The sequence below is a fragment of the Rhinolophus sinicus genome, linkage group LG02 (genome assembly GCF_036562045.2).
Source record: "Rhinolophus sinicus isolate RSC01 linkage group LG02, ASM3656204v1, whole genome shotgun sequence".
Classification (NCBI taxonomy): domain Eukaryota; kingdom Metazoa; phylum Chordata; class Mammalia; order Chiroptera; family Rhinolophidae; genus Rhinolophus; species Rhinolophus sinicus.
This window is the reverse complement of record NC_133752.1, coordinates 11,635,140-11,649,712: the sequence shown is the minus strand read 5'-3', so window position 1 is coordinate 11,649,712 and position 14,573 is coordinate 11,635,140.

Here is a 14,573-nt window from a genome sequence, read left to right as displayed (position 1 = left end):
AATACTATTTGGCGGTAAGAAAAGATGAAATAGGACCATGTGTGACAACATGTATGGATCTTGAGATTATAATGCTAAGTGAAATAAGTCAGACAGAAAAAGCAGAGAACCATGTGATTTCACTGATATGTGGTATATAAACCAAAAACAACAAAAGAACAAGACAAACAAATGAAGAAACAAAAACTCATAGACACAGACAATAGTTTAGTGTTTACCAGAGGGTAAGGGGGAGAGGAGATTGTAGAAGAGGGTAAAGGGGATCAAATATATGGAGATGGAAGGAGAACTGACTCTGGGTGGTGAACACACAATGGGATTTATAAATGATGTATTACAGAATTGTACACCTGAAATCTATGTAACTTTACTAACAATTGTCACCCCAATAAACTTTAATTAAAAAGAAAATTAATTCCCTGTGCACTAACTAAACCTCAAGAAGAAAAAAATGCATAATGAGTTTAGAACATTTTATATACTAATTATGTCCATTTATACTACATATGCTATATATGTACTGCATATATGGTATATTTACTAATACATTTACTATGTATGTCCATTGTCATAAATGTACATATAGATGCACATAAAATATATAGTTTTAAGTACATAAAATATAATTTTGATGTATGTTTAATTTTCATGAGTTATATTATATGTATATATAATATTGTATCATGTTTCTTTTTTCATTCAGTTCTGATGTTTTGTACATCTACCACATTTCCATTGAAGATCTAGTTTATTTGTATTAAGAGCATCATATAGTGTCCTAGATGAGTATGCATTTTATTCAATCATCCACCTACTAATGAATTTTCTTGCTAGTTTAAAAACCATACCTACTATAAGTGATGCTGCAGTAAGAGCCCTCCTAGGTAACTCTGTGCAAATGTGGGAAGGTTTCCCTTTGCAGAATTAGAATATATGAGTTTGGATATGTTTATTTCCAATTTTATCAGACTATGTCAGGTCACTTTCAAAGTGTGTCTACTTAAATTCTCAGAAGTTGAGGATGATCCTATTTCCCCAAATGTTTGTTGCTGTCAGATTTTTTTTTTAATTTCATGACATTATTGATATATCATTGAAGTAAATAGCATGTATTTGAATAGTTCAATTTGAATGGTTTTGACATTTGTATATGCAAAAGAAATCAACCACAGAATCAAGATAATGAACATTTCTATCATCATCAAAATTGCCTTGTGCCCATATGAAATACATTCTCCATTCCACCTGTCTCCAGGAAACAGTTGACCTGCTTTCTGAAAATATAAATTAGTTTATATGGTCTAGAATTTACATCCATGGACCCATGGAGTGTAAACTCTCTCTTGTTTTGCTTCTTTTACTCAGTGTCATGATTTTGAGATTCATGTTCCATGTATCAATCACTCATTCATTCCTTGTACAGGTTAATTATCCAGTTACCTCTTCGTGCACATTTCAGTTGTTTCTCATTTGGGGCCTTTACAAATAAAGCTGCTAGAAACATTCAAATATAAGTCATTATGCACACATATGTTTTTGTTTGTCTTTCTCGTTGTGAAAAACTGGGAAAAGAATGGCTGAGTCACAAGGCAGGTGTATATTTAATGTTTTAAGAACTCTAATTAAAAAAAAAATATATGCACTCCTATGTCTATTGCAGCACTATACACAATAGCCAAGACATGGAAACAACCGAAATGCCCATCAGTAGACGACTAGATTAAGAAATTGTGGTACATTTATACAATGGAGTATTATGCAGCCATAAAGAAGGGAAAAAAACTTACCATTTGCAAAAACATGGATGGACCCAGAGAACATTATGTTAAGTGAAGTCAGACAGAGAAAGACAAATACCATATGATCTCACTTATATGTGGAATCTAAAGAAGAGAATAAGTGAATGAACTAATCAGAAACAGTTTCGCAGACATAGAGGAAAAACTGAGGGCTGCTAGATGGGCGGGGGGGTGGGGATAAGGGGGAAGGTGAGGGGATTAGAAAGCAGTAACCACAAGATTGCCACGGGGTTAGGAAAGTTAATTTGGGGAATGTAATCAATAATATTGTAAAGATTTTATAGGGTATCCGATGGACACTTGTCTCATTAGGGAGACCACCTCAGGGATGATGTAGATGCCTGATCACTGCACTGTACACCTGAAGCTGAAGCTGGAACAATAATGAATGTCAGCTACAAGTCTATATGTATATATACACATACACACACACACACACACACACACACACACATATATGCTTACAAGAAGCAGAGTACAGCATGAGGAATAGAGACAGTGGAAATGTAATGGCTCTGTGCAATGTCAGAGGGATAGTGCATGGGGGGAGGGGGTTGACACAGTGTGAGGGATATAAATTATAAACGTCTAAGTATTACTTTGTTTTGTGCACCTGAAACTAATAATAATAATAATAATAATAATAATAATAGAATCAGTCAAACTATTTGCAAAGCAGTGGTAACATTTTATATTTTCCTACAGCAGTGTATGAGAGTTCTAGTTACTCCAAATCCTTGCCAGTACTTGGCATGCTCCTTATTTTTCATTTCAGCAAATCTAAAATGGAATGGATATGTATCTTACTGTGATTTAATTTGTATTTCCCTGATAATTAATGATATTGTGTATCTTTTGATATGATTATTTAGCATTTCAATCTATTGTTTTGTGAAGTGTCCAAATCTTTTGCCCAATTCATATTGGATGGTTTATCTTATTGAGTTGAAAGCATTTTTCATAGATTCTGAAAATAAGTCCTTTGTCTCATATATGTGTTGTAAATATTTTCTACCGGTGTATAGTTTTCATTTTCATCTTTTCAATGAAGTATTTCAATGGCTTTTTTTTTTTTTAGTGAGACCCAATTAATTATTTTCTCTTCTTTATTATGCTTCATGCTTTTCGTAGTCTATCTAAGATATCTTTGCCTATGTTGGGGTAGCAAAGATTTTCCCCCCTTTTTTTATTTTAGATGTTTTATTCTTTTAGATTTACCATTAGGTCTATGAATCATTTATAATTCAGTTATAATAAGGTTTTTGTTTATTCTGCCTATTCTAATTAAGTTGCAATTCAATATTCTTTAGAATCAGCTTGTCAATTTATATAAGAAAAAGTAGGTACTGAAACTTTGACTGTCATTTATTGACTATTTATATATATATATTTTAAATTGTCATCTTAATAATGAACATTCCAACTCATACATTTGAAACCTATGAATCTATAGACTCCATAGATCTATACATTTATTAAGGTCTTTAATTTCATTATTTTATTTATTTTTCTTTTTAGTTTTCAGTGTGGAGGATTTGTTTTGTTAGATATCTTCCTAAGTATTTTGTGGTTTTGGTGTCATTGTTAAAGGATTTTTTAAATTTGAATTTCCAATTGTTTACTTCTAGTATATACAAACACACTTTATATTTTACATTAACCTTGTATTTGAAACCTTGCTAAATTTAATTTTTTGTCTTAGTAGTTGTTTGTTAACTTCCCTAGGATTTTCTGCAAATCCCTGCAACTAGAGAGTTTAGCTTCTTCCTTTCCAATCTTTGCACTCTCTCTGTCTTTTTCTTGCCTTATTGCTATGCCTAGCACATCCAGTACAATGTTGAATAGTCATGGCAATAGTGGGTCTCCTTTTCTTGTTTCCTATCCCAAAGGGAAGCAATTAAGTCTTTTACTAGCACATACAATATTGGATGTGAAATTTTCAGAGATTCCCTTCATCACTGAAAAAGTTTCATGCTGTCCTTAATTTGCTAATACATTTTATTTTGAATAGGTATTCAATTTTGTCAAATGATTTTTATGCAGCAATGGAAATAATCATATTGAATTTTCACATTTTAATCATATTCTTAAAATTTTTTCATCCTTTTTTTTGTTAATATGGTGAATTATATTGATTGATTTTCAAAGTACAAACCAATCTTACATACTTACATATCTGGGATAATCCTTACTTTTTCATGACGTAGTGTTTTTCGTATTGTCAGATTTGGTGTGTTAACATGTTTCTAAGAAATTAGCATGTATGTTCATGAGGGATATTGTTTTTTTCTTTTTTTTCTTTTTTCTTTTTTTGTATTTGAGTTACACTGGCCTCAAAAAAATGATTTGGATACTGATCTCTCCTCTACATTCTGAAAATATATGTGTAAAATTGGTGTTATTTCTTCATTGTATGTTTGATAAATTTTACTACTGGAACATCTGGTCCTGAAGATTTACCTTTGAGAATTTTTTTTAATAACAAACCTGATTTATTTAATAGCTATAGTAACATTCAAATTTCAAAATCTATTTTGATACATGTATTTTCAATAATTTTTATGTATCATCCAAATTTTCAAATTTGTTCACATAAATTTATTAATAGTATTTTCTTATTATCCTCTTAATAGCTATGTTCTGAGATAATTGCTTCTTTTTTCATTCCTAGTATTTGTGATGTGTTTCTCCTTTTCATCTACACCCCCACCACCTCTCTCTGTCTCTCTTTTAATCAGTCTAACTAGAGGTTAACGAATTTTTTGATCCTTTAAAATAATTATATATTAGTTTTATACATTTTCACCATTATTTGTCTGCTTTATGTTTCTTTGATTTCTCCTCTTTATTTTTGTTTTTCTTCTACTTTACTTGGGTAAACTCTTTTTCCAGGCTTTTAAGGTGAAATTTATGTCTTTAATTTTATATCTTCCTTATTTTTTAATATAAACACTTAAAAGTAGGTATAAATTTCCCTCTAAGCACTACTTTACTTCCAACCCCTAAATCTTGACATGTTGCATTTTTCATTGTCATTGATATAAAAATATTTAAATGTTATATTATATATTCTCTGCCTATCTCTCTGACGTTATCTGTACCTTTCAGTAACTTTTTCATTCCTCTCTGATGATATTGGCCTATTTTCTGTTGTTGAACATGTCTCAAGAACACCACTCCCATTTTAGTGTTTTTGCAATAATTGCACCCTTCCCTTCCACTGAAATCCTCTGCCCCCAGATCTCTGCATTGCTGGGTTTTTATTTTCAACTCCCTGCAAAGCTCTTTCCTCTCCTGTCAAACTAATTACACAATCTCTGTCACGTCACCCACTTTCATTTCTATCACGGCATTTACTACTTGATAAAATCATGGTTGTTTATTGATGTGTTGATTTAATATCTGTTTTCTCAATTAGAATGCTTTGTCTGTTAAAGGATTAACCTTACATATTTTGTTCACTGATGTATCCACACAACATCAGATAGTAGGTGCTCAGTAAATATTTGTTAGGTGTATTATCTTATTTAATCTTCAAAATAACCCCATAGGTTAGCCACCATCATTTTCTTATTTTTTTAAAGATGAGCAATATGGTGCTTGTAGAAACTAAATAGCAGCTTTAAAAAGATGCACAGTCAAGTTTTGAATGTTTGTCTGTCTAGCTCCAAAGCTTGAATTCTTACCCCTGGGACTATGGGGCCTAGGATAAATTCCAGATATTTTGCTTGGACCCCTTAATAGATGACCAGAAAAACCAGAGTGGGTGCTGTTTGATGGGAGAAAAGAAATATTAGTATTACAATGTTCCATTTCAGGTGCTTGTGGAATATGTAGTTGCAGGACATGCATAGAATTGGATGGCAACATATTTAAAATGCCATGGTTTACAGCTCTCTCAGAATATCATGTGAGCATGAATGAGAAAGTCCAGACACTAGCATAGTAAACAAGTGTCAACACATTACAAAACAGCTTCCTCTAAACATTGTAATAACTGAGCTACAGTAGTTACAAATCAAAGTAACTTATTTCCAAATGGTTTAATACAAGAAAAGTGCAGACAAATGCTTCCATTTGGATTTTTTTTCCCCCTTTCGTTAGGAGGTAGAGCATGTGTAAAGAATACATCATAGTTTGAGCAGAGCAATTCTCCAGAGCTTAGCCTCCATGGTGAAAAAAGAGAGCAATCTCTTCCTTTTAAAGTTACATTTCCACTTAGTGTTTCGATAAAAAGATATTTTCTTAATTTTTATTTCCTTTAGTGATCCACATGTTAGGGGAAAATAAACACTCACTCTAAAATAAGTTATTTAATTACCTTATATTTGCCTTTGAGATTTAGTTTCCTAAACTTTCTCAGTTCTTTAATGCCATATGTAATTTGTATTGCAGAAAAAGAGGCTTTTGCAGTTTTCTAACTACTGCTTTGAGACTGAGGAAAGTTAAAAAGAAGGGCTGTCATTTACTAGAGGTGAGTTTGGTTAGAGTCAAAACTTTTGACCCTTTCACTAATAGGTACAAAGGAAATTGAAAGTCAGATAACAGTTACTCCAGAGAAGTAAAACTAACATGGAATTAAATTATGTCCGGAGGCACAGGCTGAGGCAGTCTGTGGAGCAGGCCAAGCCAGGCTCCTGTAAAAGGATACAATAGGTTTGATCCCAACTCAGTCACTCTCTGGCCCTGGGTGAGGCACTTCTCTCTGACTTAACTCCCTCACTGTTTGCAAATTGTATGCTCCCCATAAAGTATCACTAAATACCTCTGGTAAGTAAAAATAAGTGGAATCAAAGTGAACATTTCTCTGGTTAGACTATCAAGGAGAGATGTAGGTATGTTTTAATGCATATTCATCTATAACGAGAGTGCCGGTGCCCTTTGTGTCAGAAGCTTTATACCATGGATCAAGGTCAGATGGAGGGTAGGGACATACAATGGAGCTTTTGCTAACCTGCCGTCAAACAAGGTCCATGATTTTAATGACACTCTTGTATATCCACCATCTCACTTGCCCCTCTCTCACGGTGTTGAACTTACCTGGTAAAATTCCAGCTCTCTAGCTATGCCTCACCTGTACTTATGCATCTAAATTTGGTTAGATGAAACCACGCTAAGTAGACTCACTTTAAATGCCTGAACGCTAACTTCACACAGGCCATTATGCATGTCCAGAAATTCTAGTACAAATGTATGCCCTTCACTGTTCTCCGAGATAACTATTTTACAACTTCTCTCTCCTCAAATTTCCGACACCTCCTCTACCATCCTCATTCTCAGTTTATGGTTTAGGAGCCATTTCACTGACAAAATGGAAGCAATCAGAAAGGAAATCCACATGCTCTGATCAAAATACCTGTAACAAAATTACTTTTACATCTATAGAGACCTTCTTCATTGCACTTAGGATGGATGTCCTGTCCATGAACCTCAATGGTGGTGCACTAGAGTCCGTCTTTTCTCACATACTCAAGGTCAAGCTTGTTCCAGCGTTTTTAACGCATTTAAATGCCTTTTATTCTTTATTAGCTCATGCTCATCAGCATATAAATATGCTCTAATGACTCTCAAATTAAAAGACAACAGGGAATTCTCCTCTGACTCTGTAACCCCTTCCAGTGTCTATCACCTTTATAGAAAATCTCCTCAAAAAAAAAAAAAAAAAAAAGGCATCTGTATGTATGTCCCCAAATCATATTCTCTCATTCTCTCTTGAACCCAATCTTACTAAGATCTCAACTCATTATTCTACTGAAACTGTTCTTTTCAATTATAAGCCCACATCGTACTTCACCAACTAGCTCTGTGGGACACAGTTAATCAAGCTCTTCTTGAAACTCATTCATTCACGTAATTTCAGGGATATCGCTCTCACTTGCTTCTCTTTCTACACCAGGGGCTACGTTTCAATCTCCTTTGTTAGTTTCTCCACATATTCTGATCCCTAGGCAATGGAAAGACTTGGGTGCCAAGCCTCAGAATGCCCTTCTATCTACACTCCCTCCCTACGTGATCTCCTCCAAACCCTAGTTTTAAATATCATCTCCAGTCTGACAACTTCCAAATGTTTATCTTTAGTCCAAGCCTAGGACACTAGACTCATAAACACAATCACCTATTAGGCAGCTTCACTCGGATGATTAATATTGACGTTCAACCTAACGTTTCTAAAAGTGAGAACCCCACAGACTTGCTTCCCTTGAAGTCTTCTCCATCTCATTAAATGACAATTCAAGCTTTCTAGCTGCTCAGACCAAATCATTCCCAAATCCTCTATTTTGCTTATACTCCAACACCAAGGAAAATATCTTCTGAAAATATACAGAATCAAACCACTTTTCAATATCATTGTCATTACACCCTTGTTTAAGCCACTGTCTTATCTCACCTGGATTCTTTCCGTACTCGCCTAATTTATCCCTCTTCTACATCCTTTCCCTACTAAGGTCTATTCTTACCCAAAGTTACAGTGAGCATATCACTTTTCTTTTCAGATTTTTTTTCCCTAACACTCCATCTCACTCAAAATAAAAGCCAGCATATTTACAATAGCCTGGAAGGCACCACATGATCTGGTCTCCATTAGTTCTGTTGCATCCTGTCCTATAATTCCCTCCATTTGCTCAGTATGCTCATGTTTAACTGGTCTTTTCCTTCTCCTAGTGTGTTCCAGATGCAATCCTATCCCAGTTTTCCACTTTCTCTTCCTTCTGCTTGGAACATTCTTTCCAAGACAGAGGGGAGTGTGCTTGGCAAAATCTTCCTTTTATACCATTTACATCTTACCCCTAGGTAGAAAGTTATTTATTCTTTTGCTACCTGGCAGTCCTTGATTCAATTCTAGACGTGGGTAAAAAGTAGTGTGATGATCCTGGCGTGCTTAAATCCAAAGAAGCCCACAGATTGAGCCCTTGTTGAAATTTTGCACCTATGCTCTGCAATATTCTTATCAGTAACTCCAGTTCCTAGTGTATTGGCATGCAAAAAATAAAAAGTAAAAAGTAAATGAAGGCTCTACCTACTTAATGCAGTGTGAAATTCATACATTAATAGTTCATAGTAATTTCAAGGAAATTGCAATCTGGTGGAGAAAGCAAACAGATATAGTCACTGCAGGGCTATATCTAAATACTAAAAGTATGCAGGAGACATAAATTATATATAACAGTGTGGGGCAGGTGGTGGTCATGGTATATTCCTGCTGATTGTGGGATTAAGACGAGTGGGAAGGACTCTGAGAAGCAGAAATAGATGGGAGGACAGTTTGAATAAAGACCAGAGACTAGGAAGTGTCTAGCAGAACACGCAACCTCAGATTCCTGAGATTCTGCTCAAGATGAAGGAGGCTTTCAGATTCTAAGACCTCTCACTCTTCAATCCACACACATAGCTCCAGAGATGGATGGATTTCAATTAATATCAAGGTTTGTAAAATTGATTCTTGGAGCTCGCTCGCACTAGAAGCAACTAGAAAGCAACCACAATTCTGAAGTCCCTCAAGTTTGAAGTCCTATATCCGTAGGGATTGCAATAATACAATCCCAGCACACACACCCATAGACAGACACATGGGTACGTAGCTCTAAGAAGAGGCCTTTCGCCTTGATTTGAGACATATTTGTGTTCTATAGTCTTAGAAATTCCCCCAATGATTTCTCCAACTATTTCAGTTAAATTTGTTCTATGGCTTGTACTAGTATATTTTAATTTTTAAAATATAATTTAAGCTAGCACAGAATAAAATTAACTATTTTATTTTTTCGTATACTGTTTTACTTATTCTATAATAACACCAGATTGGTGTATTCACTGCCACAATCAAAATACAAAACAGTTCTTACATGCCAAAAATTCCCTTCTGCTGTCCCTTTGCCAAGAAACTGAACCCTCACATCTAACCCCTGGCTACCATGATCCTGTTTTCTATTCCTGTCGACTTGCTTTTTAAGAGAATGCTGTATAAATGGAATCATAGAGTAAACAGCCTTTTGATACTGGCTTCTTGTCCTTGGCAAAATGCCTCTGAGGTCATCCATATTGTTGCATGTATCAAGCATTTGCCCCTTTTATTGTGGCATACTATTCTATTGTATAGCTATACCAGTTTGTGTATCAATTTACTGGTTGAAGGACATGTTAGTCAGAGGACAAACTTCCAGCTTTAAGATGAATAAGTTCTGGGGATCTAATGCATGTGATTTTAGTTAATGACACTGTATTATATACTTGAAAGTTAAGAGAGTAAATCTTAAAATTTCTCACTATAAAAAAGATATGGTAATTACTTGATGTGATACAACTAACACTAGGGTAGGAATCATTTTGCAACATATAAGTGTATCAAATCAACACCTTGTATACCTTAAACTTACACAATGTTATATGTGAATTATATCTCAATAAAGCCAGGGGGAAAAAGGGGCATATGAGTTGTTTCCAGGAATTAAAGCTGCTATAAACAGTTATACACTGGTTTTGGGGTACACGTATTTCCTTTTGTTTAGGGTAAATACTACATGCTGGGCCAGAGAAGTAAGTATATGTTTTAACTTTATAAGAAATATCCAAATTCTTTTACAGAGTGGCTGAAAATTTGAGCTGTTCTACGTTCTGGCCAGCGATTGGTATAGTTTGTGTGTTTGTTTTATCTAGTTTGTTTTCTCTTTCTTTAGGCCACTCTAGTACTTGGTAGGAGTATCTCAATATTTTAATTTGCAGTTTAATTTGATGTTTAATATCTTTCCATATGCTTATTTTCCATCAATATATCTTTCTTGGTGAAGAGTCTGTACAAATCCTTCCCCAAATTTATCACTTGACTTATTGTTAAAATTTGAGAAATCTTTATAGATTTTGGAATTTGCAAATGCTTTCTCCTACTTTGTAGCTTGTTCTTTCATTTTTCTTAATGAAATATTTTTCAGAACAAGAGTTTTGAATTTTGACCAAGTGCAAATAACCAATTTTCGTAATGAATCATACTTTTGCCATTATACCTAAGAACTCTGCCTAACCCAAGGTCACAAAAGATTTCCTCTTATGTTTTATTCTAAAAGTCTTATACTTTTACATTTTACATTTAGATCCATGACCCTTCCTGAGTTCATAGGTATAAAGAGAGAGGCATAGGTTGATGTTTTTTTCTTTTTGCAAATGAATGATCAATTGTTTTGACACCATTTTGTGAAAAGTCTATTCTTTCTCTATTCAATAGTTTTTGTACCATTGTCAAAAATCAATTGGCCATATTTAAGTGGAACTATTTTTGGCCTTTCTATTCTGTTCCATTGATCTATGTGTCAGTTCATTCATTTTTATCAACTTTATCTTCAATACTTACAGTAAAACTGGGAGCATATTATAATAGATAACAGAACCGTTTTACTTATAACAGCGGATCTCTTGGTATTTAAATGCCGTCTTACTGTTCTCTTAACTTGGTTACATAAGTCCTCAAAGACATAAAAAGTCTTTAATCTCTATATAGGTCATTATATACAAATATAGCTTTCAAGGAAGATAAATATTAATATTAAAATAGCTGGAATATGTGCCTGATATCTAATTCTAAATACAGTACTTAAATATTGCAAGAATTTTGGATAATGAATCAAACAGGGTGAAAATAGATGGAGTATTTTGAGCCAACTATACCACCTTTTCTTGAGTCATTAACCAAAATATAAGATTTCTCTCCTTTAATCTCTTCTTTGCTAAACCAATCCCAAAACATTTGTAATTATCTTAAGTTTTATGGGGTGGTTAAATTATTAGTGTATTGAATAACTAACTTATAATTTGTTTTGCAGGGGGCTTCTCTAGACTCTCGTAGGACAACCTAGAACAGTAGCCTTTGAGCTATATAGAAAGACAAAATGATAGAACCGTGATTCTATTTGCAAATATCATCCCCTAGTTTATAGTTTAGAACTTCCTTGCTACTTTAAGACATAGGTGATCTCAGATGTAGGAGACAGCTCTAGAAGTGGAAATGGCAGACAAAACAACTAATTTTTAAGTAGTTTAAAATGACACTAATCTATATCTGGCCTCTGCCTCCTATCCAAGAATTTTGGTTTCAGACCCTTCACTGTGCTGCCAGGAACTGTTCTAACTCATTAACATGTATATGCTCATTTAATCATTATAACGTCCATAGGAGGTAGGTGTGACATTAATACTGCCTTTTCATAGATGAGCCAAATGAAACAGAGAAAGTTTAAATAACATGACCAAGACTAAACTGCAAGAAAGTAGTAAAGACAAAATCTAAATTCAAAAAATCTGTTTCCAGAGTTTGTTCTTACCCCATTTTCACAGCTGCTAGACAACAGTAAGGAGGAAATATAATCATGAATCAGTGAATTCATTCATCCAAATGGTATATTATGTGTCTGATAGAATTATATGACACAGGCATTTGAAGTTTAAATTGCTATACCACAAGGCATAATAGAAAGTAAAATGCAATAAGGAGGATTTTACATTATGTATAAAATATTGTATATATAGGCAACCATATCTAATTTAAAACTATTTTATGCTCTTGAATATTGTTTCCCTTCTTTCTGCTTATCTAAACCCTCCTCATCCTTTAAGATTTCCCTTCCTTTGAAATTTGAAAGCTGATTGTTCTTCTCATAACCTAAGAAACACTAGCATAAGATAATTGAAGCATAAACATCGAGGCCAAATACAGAATACTTATGGAATAAAAGTTCAGGGACAAATTTGTGGGGTTAAATGTAAAATATAGAAATAATATCTGACCTGAATCATTTTTAAGTATAGTGGATAAGGCAATTAGAAAATTATAGTTAGGTCAACAGGATAGTGTCCAAATAGTGTCCAAATAACATAATATCAAATGAGTCAAGAAACTGGTAGATAAATTGTTATCTAGGAGATCTGTTTCTGGTATAGTAGGGCCCTGGGCAGTTGATCAGACATCAGAGACAAGATTTGCCTTCCTGAGAGGGAGAAGAGAGAGAGAGAGAGAGAGAGAGAGAGAGAGAGAGAGAGAGAGAGAGAGAGAGAGAGAGAGAGAGAGAGACAGAGAGAGAGAGAGAGAGAGAGACAGAGACAGAGACAGAGAGAGAGAGAGAGAGAGAGAAAGGGTAGTACAAACCAATGTATTCTCTATTTCTTTGAAACAGGTATAAAAAGAGAGGGGAATATGAGGCCTGTATTTGTGTGACAACGTAATCGAACATTTTCACTGAGGCCCACAGGTTAGTTTGTTCACTGCTTTTCCTCACTTAAGAGAGAGAAATAGAAATGCTGTCATGACCAAACTTGCCCATTCCATAAGCACATTTTCCCACTGTCAATGAGGAAAGATATAATGGGATATTTCTGAAAGCTGAAGTCCATACATTTAGAAATATATATTTTACCAGTGTGGAGTCATTCTGAAATAAATTAAATAATGTCCATAAAATGACTACAAAATTGAAGCCTAGAGCCAGATAGAAAAATCTGAAAACAATAAAGAATCCTGTGAGACAGTAAAATCACAGGCTGAATCAAATAAAGGGGTGAAGGGAATTAGCTACAACCTTGGTTGTACATATTAAGTACTGGTGATAAACGAAAGACATCTAGAAGAGATATACTATAATGCAATAATGCATTACATTGCAAAACTAATTCCAGCCAGAAGGTATAGGAATGGAGTCACCTATTTACATAGCAGCCAGAACTCAGTTGTAAGAAGTGACTAAGTACACTCAACTATGGCTCAGCTAGAGCTATGTAGCTCCTCGAATTCCATGATACAATTTTATAATACATTTAGACCATAGCAAAGAATATCAGTATTATCAGTGTGCAGTAATAAACATCTCCCATAAAAAAGACAAAGAAACCAACAGATAAAGTGCACAAAAGACATAAACAAATGGTTCACAGAATTAAAAATTTAAAGGAATACACACACATACACACATATACATATATATAAGTTTATGTATAAGATATATAAAATTAAAATACAATAAAATATTGTTTCACCTACAGTATTAAAAACAAGGCAAAGATATAATATCCATGTGATGCTTTTTTTAACACTGGTATTAATATCTATGCTGAGAGAATGCTACTTACCTATATTATTTCTGTATTATCTATTTTCCCTTGTATCTCCTGTAGTTTATTTTTATGTGAGTCATTGCTGTGTTATTGGATGTATGCATATTAGTAACTCATATCTTTATTATTAAATATGGTTTTATCATTATAAAATGTTCTTATTTGTCTCTCTTCATGTTTCTTGGCCTCAATTCAACTTTATCAGATATAGAAATCATGACTCATGTTTTTTATTTTTAATTTGCAACTGCCCAGTATATCTTTCTCCACTATTTTATTTTAAGCATATCGGAACCTTTTTGTTTCAGATGCATTTCTTGTATATAGTACACTGCATGGCTTTCTTTGCTGACTGCGATGGATTATATGCTGTCACGTCAGCGTCATCCTTACCTCACTCCTCTGCAGAGCATTTCCCAGAATCCCCTTGTCTGTATGATTCGAGGTAAAAGATTGCCAATAAGAGGAACTTGCATGAATTTAAAAGATCAAAATGAAAGAGATGACATTATTCTCTTGAGACAGTTGTAACCAGACATATGGGCACAGAAGAAAATCTTTACAACTTTTAAGAATTACTGGCTTCTCCACTACAGCTTAAGATATTTGGTGGGGAATTCTCAGATTTCCAAGAATTGCAGCAGCTTCCAGTTTTGAGAATCACCCACTTTGGTGTTTCGGGTT